Source organism: Pteropus medius, unplaced genomic scaffold (genome assembly GCF_902729225.1).
Source record: "Pteropus medius unplaced genomic scaffold, Ma_sr-lr_union100, whole genome shotgun sequence".
Lineage (NCBI taxonomy): Eukaryota > Metazoa > Chordata > Mammalia > Chiroptera > Pteropodidae > Pteropus > Pteropus medius.
The window spans coordinates 3220992-3233180 of record NW_024344241.1 but is presented as its reverse complement, the minus strand read 5'-3'; the positions used below and the strand labels follow the sequence as shown (position 1 = coordinate 3233180).

Here is a 12189-nt window from a genome sequence, read left to right as displayed (position 1 = left end):
GTATTAAACTCCTATCTTTATTTTTCCTTCATTTGACTTCTTTAACTTTTTTCATTTTTATAGTCTGAATACTTTTCTAAGGCACTCACTCTCAAGCCTTTTGTGAAGTGAGACAGGGTTAAACTATTTAAACACTTCCCTTATACACTCTGTACTCACAGCAGTGTCTAGAAAACCCGAGATTTAGTTCTGACTAGCCGCCTAACTCTAAAGTCAATGCCTTTTAATCCAGTGGTTCTCAAAGTGTGGTTGCCAGGCCAGCAGGAGCAGCAGCACCTGAGCACTTGTTAGAAATGCACATTCTCAGGCCCCGCCCCAGCAGGTTGACTGTGGTACATGCAAAAGTTGGAGAACATTGCTTTAGATGTTTGGACTGAACCAGAAACACTTCCCCCACCTAACATTTGTGGCTACTTTATCCATTATCCAAAAGGTTGTATAAAACAAGAGAAACCTTGGAATTGGAAGAGTTGGGTTCAACTTCACACTCTAACATTTTGTACAACACTGGTAGCTAAGGCCGGTCTCCCAACCTGGAAAACAGAAACCATCATGCAGCTCAGCTGGGCCGTTAGAAAAATTAAGAGCAGTACTCAGTCAATGGTAGCACTTATTCCTTTTGTATTCTCACACCACTATCTCTTTATAGCAATATAAAGGCATACATTGGTTTTCAATAACACATTTTGTCTCCATGAGAACCGCAATCCATTTCAGCTGACAAATCAAGGAAAAAAAAGTTGCAATAAGTGCAAAGAAGCACGAAGAATATCGCAATGAATGTAAAAGAAAGTAGGGAGGAAATGAAGAGATGAGAGGGAAGCAAAAAGTAGAACAAAAGGGAGAAAGATGCAAGAAAAAGAAGTTGAGGACAAATAAAGAAAGAAAAAAGTGAACAGGAAGCAGATGGAGAAAAAAGAAAAGTAGGAAACGAGAAAGAAAACAGGATGAGAAGAGAGAAGGCAGCAGAGGAAAGGAAGGTGATTAAAGCGTTTGGGTTCAGTTGAGCACTTAGCTTTCCATCCCTCCCAGCATGAGACTCCATCTAATTACCCTGGTTCCTCCAAGCTGCTTCTCAGGCTGGAAAGTGGCCTTGTGTCTGGAAAAAGCCATAAGCATCTTACATGCATATGTTCCACCTAATCCTTAACAGTGCGAGCCTGTATGCCTGCAGAGGGGGGCGCAGGCTTGTGCCAGCTGCCATGTGGCAGGACAGCTCATGGACTCTTGTCCAGGCCACCCAAGAGCCAGAGGGGAGAATGGCACACCCTTCTACCCAGATCTGGGCCAGGAGCAGAAAAACGACTTCTTCCTCTCCCAAATTAAGGACTGAAAACCAAAGTGTGTCCGGATTCTTGCTATTTCCAGTCTCCTCACACTGCTTCCTCTCTGAGCTTTTCCATCCTGAGCCAGCTTTGTCTGGATGGGCAAACGTCCAATTCTTTCAAATGAAAGAAGAGGAGAGGAAAGTGAGAGAGTGAGAGGGAGAGAGGAGAGGAGAGGAGAGGAGAGAGAGAGGAGAGGAGAGAGAGAGAGAGGAGAGAGAGGAGAGAGGAGTGAGGAGGGAGGAGGAGAGAAGGGGAGAACGGTTCTGTCCTTGCTTGCTCTCTAACTCTTTGACTTAATTTCATGTGGAAACAAAGCATTTCCACAGATGAACATCATCCCCACATGCAGATTTTTTTCCACAAGTTTCTATTTTTCCTCTCTCTTTGTTTCTTTTTAAAATTCTTTTTTAAAAATAGGAATTGATTCAATCCAAGAGTCTCATGAGGAAAGATAACTCAGCCTGCCAGGAGAAGGACTGTCATGTCTGGAAATCACACGAAGAATGAGAAGAAACCACAACTTTGCCTAACTCACAGTGTCATATAAAATATGTTCGCACTTGGGAGAAGGCAGGTGAGAGAGAAAGAAAAGCCTTTGCAACCAATTCATTCATTCCTGTAGTCTGCCCAAGTCTGCCTTGCCACCCGGACTGCCATCCCTGTCCCCACTAACCTAGAAGATTCTATACATGTGTCCTCTCAGACCCCAGCCCTAACCAGCCTTCTACCACCAGACAGCTCCACAAAATGATGTGTCTGACTTACTACCACCACTTGAACTTAGAAAGTCATTAAAGAATTACCAAGAGTATGGCCATGCCACCCTGAACAAGCCCAATCCCGTCTGATCTTGGAAGCTAACCAGGGTCAGGCCTGGTTAGTAGTTGGATGGGAGACCACCTAGGAAGACCAGGTGCTGTAGGCATAAAAAAAAAAAAGAAACAAGAGGCAGAAAATTAAATACAAATATCCAACGTATAGTATATACAAAGCAGATTAACAAGGCAAGCCTTACATGAAAAGTGAGAAAGTAAAATAAGGCTATGTAACTCCATTTGGGGCATTTGTAGTTATGGCTTTGTTCACTCACATTTTTCACTTAGGCAGTGAAAAAGGCTCTAGAAGCACCCTGAAGTTCCAAAATGACCCAAGCATTGTAAGGGATGGTATGAGTATAAGATTAAGGACGGGGTGGGGGTGGGTGCTACACAAAGGAGGTGGTCTTCGACCTACGGAAGAGGACTCTTTCTTTGTAATTCACCATGATTAAGCAGAGCCCTTCTCCAAATTTCACTTTGTCACCTCCTTCCTGGGCAATTTTGATGGTTTGCGGATACCACCTCAAATGAGATTGAAAATCAATGTATCTGTTGCTTTTCCTCAGAAGCAGAATTCAACCACTAGTGCAATGTGCTGGGGAAACAGACTTTCCAGGCTTCCTGTTTAAATCTCTCCAAGGAAAGATATTTACAAATACATCAGGCTGGTATGAGTCACTCAAAATGCTCTGAGCATTTTTAGTTCCTTTTTAAAGGCAAACAAGCACAATCTTTTTCTCAAAAAAGCTGCCTGCCCTGTAGCTGTCAGGGGATTCTATCCTTACTTTACCTGGCTGTCCATGCAAGCAATAATTCGTTTGGAGAAGGGAGAATTCCAGCATCTTGGCACTCCAGGCCGGCTCTCCCATACAAACTTCCCTCCACCTAATTTCCTCAGGAAGGTGTTCCCCTGAGCCAGCCAGAGCTATCTCTACCACCCCCAACTGAGAGGAGCAGGGATTTTTTCTTTCTTTAAAAAACAAAAAGACAGTTTGCTACTCATTTTCCTTAGAGCAGAAAATCCAGAGTTATTAGGTAACCAAAGCTGTACAATGTAAATTATTGACAGTTTCCCCTTGGAGATAGAAAATAAAATTACCTGAAGTCAATGGAATTCTTTAGTGTTCAAAGGCCGGTTCTGAAATAACAAACTTGAGATGGAACTTTACACTTTCCCAGGTAAATGTCCCAAATATAAGGCAGTCCATGCCTACTAGCAAATATTCAGTTCCAGAAGCCATGAGTGAGCCTCTCCTTGTCAGAAAATTGTCAGCATCTTGAAAGCAAAGAAGCCCATCATTGTGCAATATGGGTGGTCTAAGGAGAAGTTCCCAGCAGTTGTTTTGAGGTCGCTTATGTTCTGAGAGTCCAGTCTTGTTCTACAGCCTCATGAAGCCACAGAATGACCCAACGGACTGAGAACTTGGAAAGTGCCAGCTCCAGACACCAGTTTCCAAATACTAACAATGTCTCTCTGGTGTGCATGTGTACAAAAGCTCATAACTACATTTCCCTTGAATAAAATCAGGGTTTAAAAATCATGATTGTAATTTTACAAAGGTTTTTGGGGTTTGTTTGTTTTTTTTTACATATAATAGACTTTAATTTTTAGAACAGTTTTAGATTTACAGAAAACTGGAGAAGATAGTACAGAGAGTCCCCATATACCCTACGCTCAGTTTCCTCGATTATTAACATCTTACATTAGTATGAGATATTTATTAGAATGAATGAACTAATATTGATACATTATTATTAACGAATAAGACAAGGATGCTCACTCTTGCCACTTTTATTCAACATAGATTTGGAAGTCCTAGCCAGAGCAGTTAGGCAAGAAAAAGAAATAAAAGGTATCCATACAGCAAAGTATGAAGTAAAACTGTCATTATTTGCAGATTACATGATAGCATATATAGAAAACCCTAAAGAATCCACCAAAAACTGCTAGAACTAGTAAGTGAATTCAATAAAGATGCAGGATACAAAATCAATATACAGAAATCTGTTGCATTTATATGTACTAACAATAAACAATTAGAAAGAGAAATTAAGAAAACAATCCTATTTACTATTGCATCAAAAAAAATAAAATATCCAGAAATAAATTTAATCAAAGAGGTGAAAACCATAAGACATTGCTAAAAGAAATTGAAAACGATACAAATAAATAGAAAGAAGTTCTATGTTCGTAGATTGGGACAAATAATATTGTTAAAATTTCCATACTACCCAAAGTAATCTAAGGATTCATTGTAATCTCTATCAAAATTCCAATGGTATTTTTCACAGAAATAGAAGAAATGATCCTAAAATTTGTATAGAACTACAAAAGGCCCCAAATAACCAACACAATCCTGAGAAAAAAGAACAAAACTGGAGGTATCATGTTCCCTGGTTTTAAATTATATAACAAAGTTATAGTAATCAAAACAGTATGGTATTGACATAAAATCATACACGTAGATCAATGGACCAGAATAGAGAGCCCAGAAATAAACCCACATATATATCGTTAATTAATTTATGACAAAAAGTCAAGAATATACAATGGGGAAAGGGCAGTCTCTTCAATAAATTTGTGTTGGAAAAACTAGACTGCTACATGCAAAAGAATGAAACTGAACCACTATCTTATACCATAAACAAAAATTAACTCAAAATGTATTACAGACTTGAATGTAAGACCTGAAACCATAAAACTCCTAGAAGAAAACGTAGGCGATAAACTCTTTGATATCAGTCTTAGTGATGATTTTTTGGATTTGACACCAAAAGCTAATATCAACAAGTGGAACTAAAAAGCAAAAAAGTTTCTGTACAGCAAAGAAAACTATCGACAAAATGAAAATGCAATCTAACAAATGGGAAAAAATGTTTGCAAATCATGTATATGATAAGATGTTAATATCCAAAAATATACAAATAACTTATACGACTCAATAGCAAAAACAAACAATTCAATTTAAAAAATGGGCAGAGGATCTGAATAGGCATTTTTCCAATGAAGACATACAGAATAACCAACAAGTACATAAAAGATGTTCAACATCACTATCAGGGAAATACAAATCAAAATAATAATGAGATATCAGCTAATACCTGTTAGAATAGCTATTATCATAAAGACAATAGATAACAAATGCTGGTGAGGATGTGGTAAAAAGGGAACTCTTGTGCACTGTTGGTGGAATATAAATTGATGCAGCTACTATGGAAAACAGTATGGAAGTTCCTCAAAATTTAAAAATAGAACTAACATATGATCCAACAATTCTACTTCTGAGTATTTATCCAAAGAAAATGAAAATACTATCTTGAAAAAATATATGCTGCCCCATGTTCTCTGTAGCATTACTTACAATAACCAAGATATGGAAATAAACTAAGTGTCCGTTGACAGATGAATGGATAAAGACGATGTAGTATATATGTATAATAGAATAATATTCAGCCATAAGAAAAGGAAATCGTGCCATTTGTGACAACATGGATGGACTTTGAGGGTATTGTGCTAAGTGAAATAAATCACAGGGAGAAAGACAAATGTCATATGATATCTCTTATAGGTGATATCTAATTTTTTTAAAAAAAGTAAATAAACAAAAATGAGCTCATGGATACAGAGAACACATTGGTGGTTGCCAAAGGTGGGCAATGAAGGGTGGGCATGATGGGTGAAGGAAGTCAAAAGGTGCAAAGTTCTAGATATAAAATACCTAAATCATGGAGTTCTAATGTACAGCATGGCAACTATAATTAATAATACCATATTGCATATTTGAAAGTTGCTAAAAGAGTAAATCTTAAAAGTTTTTATCACAAGAAAAAATTTTGTAACTATGTATGGTGATGATGTTAACTAGACTTATAATGGTGATCATTTCACATTATATACAAACATCAAATCATTATGTTGTACATCATATAATATCGTATGCCAATTTTACTTCAATTTTAAAAAAAGAATAAAAAACCAAGATCTGGCACTAAGTTGGTACTAGGGTTCTCTCTCTTTTTTAAGGTCCTGTTAGCTGACAGAGCAAAGAAGTATTTGTGGGTAAACCAATCCATAGATATATATATATCCACACACACACACACACACACACACACACACACACACATCTAAAAAGTTTCTATATGCAACTATCTGTATTCATATTAATTAAACATGGTTTTTACTGATGTCCCCAAGGCTAATCCATTGCCACATGGAGAGTTCTATCTTCCTCCCCTTGCTCATCTGTAAATTCCTACTCCAGCAATAAGAAACCTGGTTCCCACCATGCACCATCTATTTATTTAATGTTTAATTCTGGTATATATGTACAGCAGTATCAAAATTGGTAACCCACAACATTCTGGGAAACAACTTTATCAACCAAAGTAAGTGCTTACACGTATTTCCTTTTGCCTTCAGTCTTACAGACTCTGCTCATTTGCAATATTACTTAGGTCAGCACCTTTCCCTCTATCCCCTTCAGTGAGGTTGTTTCGTGAATATTTAATACAGTTAGAATCTCTTGTCACAGTCTGTGTTCCTTCCTGGGATCCTCTAATCTAAATAAACTTTCCTTTTAACTTTCCATATATTAAGATTCAATTTTAGTGCTATAAAGTTCTATGGGTTTTGACAAATGTATAGTCATGTATCCATCATAACAATGTCATACAGAGTAATTTCACCACCCTAAAAGTCCCCCGTGCTCCATCTATTCATCCCTCCTCCTCTCCCCTCAACCACTGATCTTTTTACTTTCTCTATAGTTTCTTCTTTTATAGAACGTCATAGAATTATACAGCATATAGTCTCTTCAGACTGGCTTCTTTCACTTAGCTAACATGCATGCAAGTTTCCTCTTCATCTTTGCATGTCTGGTGTGTTGTTTAACCAATGCCAGAGAGGAAAAGTGAGCTGCACAAATCTGCTACTTTAGCTAATTTTCTTCCCCAACCCAAGTCTGGTTCCCTCATTTCCTATAGATCTAGATTCATATATCATCCCAGGTAAGATCTTCTGGCCTCTCCATGTAAAACGTCAGTCCTTCACCCTCATTCCTTTCTAGCTTTACTTCTAGCACTTTCTAGTACACTTTTAGTTTTATGTATTTATCTTGTTTAATGTCAATCTCCATGACGGCAGGGATTTTTGCTGCTTTATTCTTTCCCAGCACCAGAAACAGTGCCTGACACATAGGAGCTCTCAGTAAATATTTGATGGATTAATAAGCCAAATAGATACCCTCTCCCAAAACTGTGTATGTATGTACATGTGCTGGACCCCATGTCATGTATGCCCCTTGGCTTTACAGAAAATCAACAATTTAGATGGCAAGATTGAGTCAGAAGTTGTGATAGCTACTCACAGATTTCTCCTACCTACATGTTTGCCATGGTGCCTGACACTTCTCCATCAGAGATTAATTTAGCTGGGTGTCTTTTTCCCTATAAGATTTTTGATTCTTGGTTTTAAATATTTAAGGGGATATTTTTAAATTAAAAAAAAAATCCCTACATTTTTATTGTAGTAAGTCAAATAATTTAGAGATATATAAAAGAGCATTTAATCATCTGCCCCATTGCCCTGTACCTGCCCTTAGACCTGGGCCACTGAGGCCCCTACCCTGAGCCTTCCGCTTTAGAAGGCTAAACCTCACCAGTGGAACAAGAAGTCTCCAGGACCAAGTATACATGCCAGCCTGTAGTCTGTGACTCTCCTAGCCCACACTCCGGGTAACAAGGATACTAGAATTACCGCCAAATGGCCTCGAGCCTTCTTCCAGGGCAGACTGGACCAGGAAGAGTGCACCCTTAGAGTCAGGAGCATTTGCGGGGAGTGGACAGGCTGAGATGCCAATACACACGTGCTCAAGTTTTCTTCAGCTGCACAAGGGAGCTCAAGTGAATAGAAGGAGATCAGACAAGGCCCAGCTTCTCTTTGTCCTCTCTCCTAGGACCCACAGTCTCTCAAAGTTAAGGGCAGGCCTACCTCCCCCACTGAAATCCCATCCCCCTAAAGTAGCAGTGGTAATAGCTGAACATGTAACTTTTACACCTTTCTTATGGGTTCATAAACATACAGAAATAAAACACATGTGGAAGGGAGTTTCTTCTTCTTCTACTTCATTTTTGTAAAAGCGATATTCCAATATATAAGATATATCATGCTCAAACCCCCTCCACACCCAGATCTAATTCATTCTTTTTATTAGCTTTATAATATGCCATGAAGTGAATGCATATTCCTTTATGATGGGATATTCGGTGTTTCATTTTTTCCTGCACCTCAAACAAAGCTGAAATAATCTCTATACCTGCAATCTTACATCCTGGTGCTTTTATTTTATAAACTTATAGCGTGAATTCCTAGAAATAGGATTAGTGGTTCAATTAAAGGCTATAAACATTATTTGTTTTATAGATGTTTTCAAATGACTTTAGTAAACACTTAAAGCAAGTCATACCCCCACCGGCAATGAATGAGATGCCCATTTCACCAATTGTTCCAGCTCCGCATGTTATGGATTGTTTCAAATTATGCAAAGCGGATGAGTAAAATTTGACATCTGGTTAGTTTCACTCTTGTTTCTCTGACTGCAGTGAGACTCAGCATCTTTTCGTACACTCTGGCCACTTGTATTTCTTCTGATATAAATTGCCTATTTATATCCTTTGCCCATTTTTCTATTGAGATGTTACAATATCAAACTGCAAGTATTTACCAAATAGTAAAATTTTATGGTTGTAAGTATTATCGATTTTTTCTCCTGTCATCTATCAACTTTCAGGTGTATTTTTCCATGCAGATTAGTTCTAAATTTTTTGTAGTCAAATCTATACATCTTTTTTCTTTTTTAATGATTTCTGGGTTTCCTATCTTATTTAAAAAGGACTCTCTACCTGTCCTCTTAAATTTTATTCTACTATTTTTATTGTCATGTGCTCCTGTCCTCACTTTGTAGCCAAGCTAATTCAGGAAACAAAGGAGACCTCAGAAATGAGAGACTCCTTGCGTTCTGTGCCCCAGGTCTTTCTTTCTGCCTCTTCACCATTATGACTTTTAAATTTCCTGTCTTCCAACAACCTCCTCTTAGAATATAGGCAATCTTGCAGTATTCCTTCTGCAGGCCTTGTCACCTCAAGACCTTGTCAGCAAATCAGGCTGGAGTCCATTAGAGCTTCCCAAAGATAGGCATCCTGGGGAAGAGAACATGCCAAAAACAGAGAGGAGGAGGAAGAAAGGGGAGATGTGAGGATTCTATTTGCTCACACTTCGATCCAAACAACGGAAATAAATTGAGGGCCTCCTATGCATAAGTCATGATAGTACAGCCTGTGAAGATTCAAGACCCAAGGGACAGCATGGTCCCTGTCCCCCAGGGGTTTACCATTTTGAGAGGGGAAGCGAATCCCACACAGAAACACTGCAGTACAAGGCAGAATATACAAGGTCCAAAGCTAGGGCAGAGAAGGAGAAGATGACTTCTGACTGGATAATCAGAGAAGACTATAAAGAGGGTGAATTTGAGGTGAGTTTTCAATAATAGGTAGGATTTCGATAGGTAGAAGATGAAGATTTTCAGAAGAAAATGACACAAGCAGCTTATTCAGTCTGACAAATAAAAAGTACACGTAGAAGAACGGTAAAAGATGAACTGAAAAGGTGGCTAAGAGGTCTGGGCTTGACCCTGTAGGCAGTGGGGACACAGGTGTAGATAAAAACTAACCGTCCTACTTCACTCCTTTGCTGGGGCAGGCCCTGACAAAAACAGGGGTATGTTTGGTTGTGGGAGGGGTGAAGAGGCAGAAAGAAATGCCTAAGTCCATTTGATCTTCCAATCACCCTGATCATCTTTAAAATGATCAGATTTATGAGATTTACCATACTCAATAGGTCCCACGCCAAATCTATTGAATCCAAAACCACCAGTGATTTTGATGATATGCCAGTTGGGAAACTTCTACTCCTGGCTAAATCTGCCCCAAAAGAATAATCATATTTGTAGGATTCCATAGAAGTTATATATGTCATATATGTTCTACCACTTCCCCTTTGTCTATCTGGTCTATGAAAATGCAACTAGTTGGTAGCAGAGATATGCTGCTTTGGCTGTCCAGCTTTTCTACCTTTTAACCTGGTAACTATCTTCATATCCCCTACAAATCATCCAGTCCCCCATTCTCTGCCTTCTAGCTTTGGGTGGAATTAACTGGCTCTGGACTGGGTCCCATGACCTGGTTCTAAGTCAGGCAGCATATCATACAACTCTAGCCATGTAATTGGTTCATGGATAGGTTCTTGGTCCAATCATAGACCATAAGATGCAATGAGACTTTGCCTGAGATGTCAGCCAAAAATCTTCTCTTTTCCCTTCTGTGTTTGAAGCCCAGGACCCCTCACCTTGACAGCTCTTGGCAACCATCTTGTAAAGGGAGAGCACGCTATGAAGAAGGCAGACCTGGGAAAAAAAGAGACAGCTAGCCTGGGTTGTATCGTTTGAGGTCTGAATGAAGTCATACCTGAAGCCACACACCATCTTCCTTGGACTGCTTGGTCATACCAGTCAATGTGTTCCCTTTTTTGGTTAAGCCACTTTAGATCAGGTTTCTTGTCACTTGCTACTGAAAGAATTATCACTGATAGGAGATACAAAGTCCTTCTGAAAATTAAGCTCCTTCAAGTACGAAGAAAGCAGGAAGGAACCCACAGTCTTCTCCTAAGGAAGATGTCCTCATGAGACAGATGCAGGCCACTGGCAACTTGAGTTAATTTGAAGAATTCTTTCATAAGCCTTTAGAAATGGAAAAGAAAATGGTTTCTTTTCTAGGCCAAAGAAACGCTCCTCTGACAATGTAGTAATTTCGTCTCCTTGCTTCCTTGGCTGTGTTGTGATATGACATGTTAAAACGGTACATTGTAAAAACCTTCTTTATATTAACCAGGCATAAAAATTTTGCAAAAATCGGGAAGAATTGTGTCGAGTTGGGAACTAGGAAGTCAATTCCTTGGCAGTCCCTCCTAAGAGAATGTCTTACTGGTCTGTCAGTGTATCTAATTGTTTAAGTGAACATCTGTGACACAGCATCTACTAATAGGATCAAAGTTTGTTTATGTTTCCCTTTGAGAACTCAAAGCAACTAGCTGAGAAGCAACTTTTTAAATTTCCATGTCACAGGTAAAGAAAAGAAGAAGAAAGAAAGAAGAAAAATGAAAAATTGAGGATATCACGGACATCAGTCTTGGGCAACATTTCCTTTGTTCTAACGTCAGTCAGAAATCTTTCCTCTCTCCATACTTAAGGAGAGTCAACATAAGGTGTAGGTGCGGATAAACATTTTACTCCATGAGAAAGTTTTATATCAAAAAGACTTTCACGTTTGTGCTTTAATTTTAGAATTAAGACAGTTAATGCTTTATTATTATGGAAAATTCACCTACCCAGACTTGGTGCTTTCTGAAAAATGACCTGAGACACACTCATGTCGTGTTTCTGTCTGGACTCTAAATCAGTGATTCTCAATCTTTTTGGCACCAGGGACTGATGCTCCTGTGAGAATCTAATGCCTGGTGATCTGAGGTGGAGCTGAGGAGGTGACGCTAGCATTAGGAGTGACTACAAATCCAGATGAAGTTTCACTGGCTTGCCAGTCGCTCACCCCCTGCTATGTAGCCCGGTTCCTAACAGGCCAAGGACCAGTAAGGGTCTGCAACCTGCGGCTTGGGGACCCCTGCTCTAAAGAATATTTAGAGTACTACCTTAAAATACTATCTGTACTGTAAGAAAAATACCATCTGTCCTGTAAGAAAAATACCAGTGAATATTTATTATTCTCAGGCTAATAATCAATAGCAAATTTCCCTTAAAGCTACTTGTAATGATACATTATTACTTCCTGACATCATGAAGGACTTCTACAATGGCCAGCAAGTATCATCAGGGTTCAATCATTGACAATCTAATGAACTTTCAAGACTGAGAATCATGTTTGCAGCCCACTGAACATTTCAAAAGCCTCCACCTTTTCCAAGGGAGCATGGG

The 12189-nt window shown here is 38.9% G+C and overlaps 1 pseudogene; it reads left to right on the top strand.

The window, feature by feature from the left end:
- The first annotated feature begins 2134 nt into the window (after window positions 1-2134).
- LOC120607765 (uncharacterized) lies at window positions 2135-2253 on the top strand (annotated as a pseudogene).
- The last annotated feature ends 9936 nt before the right edge of the window (window positions 2254-12189 follow it).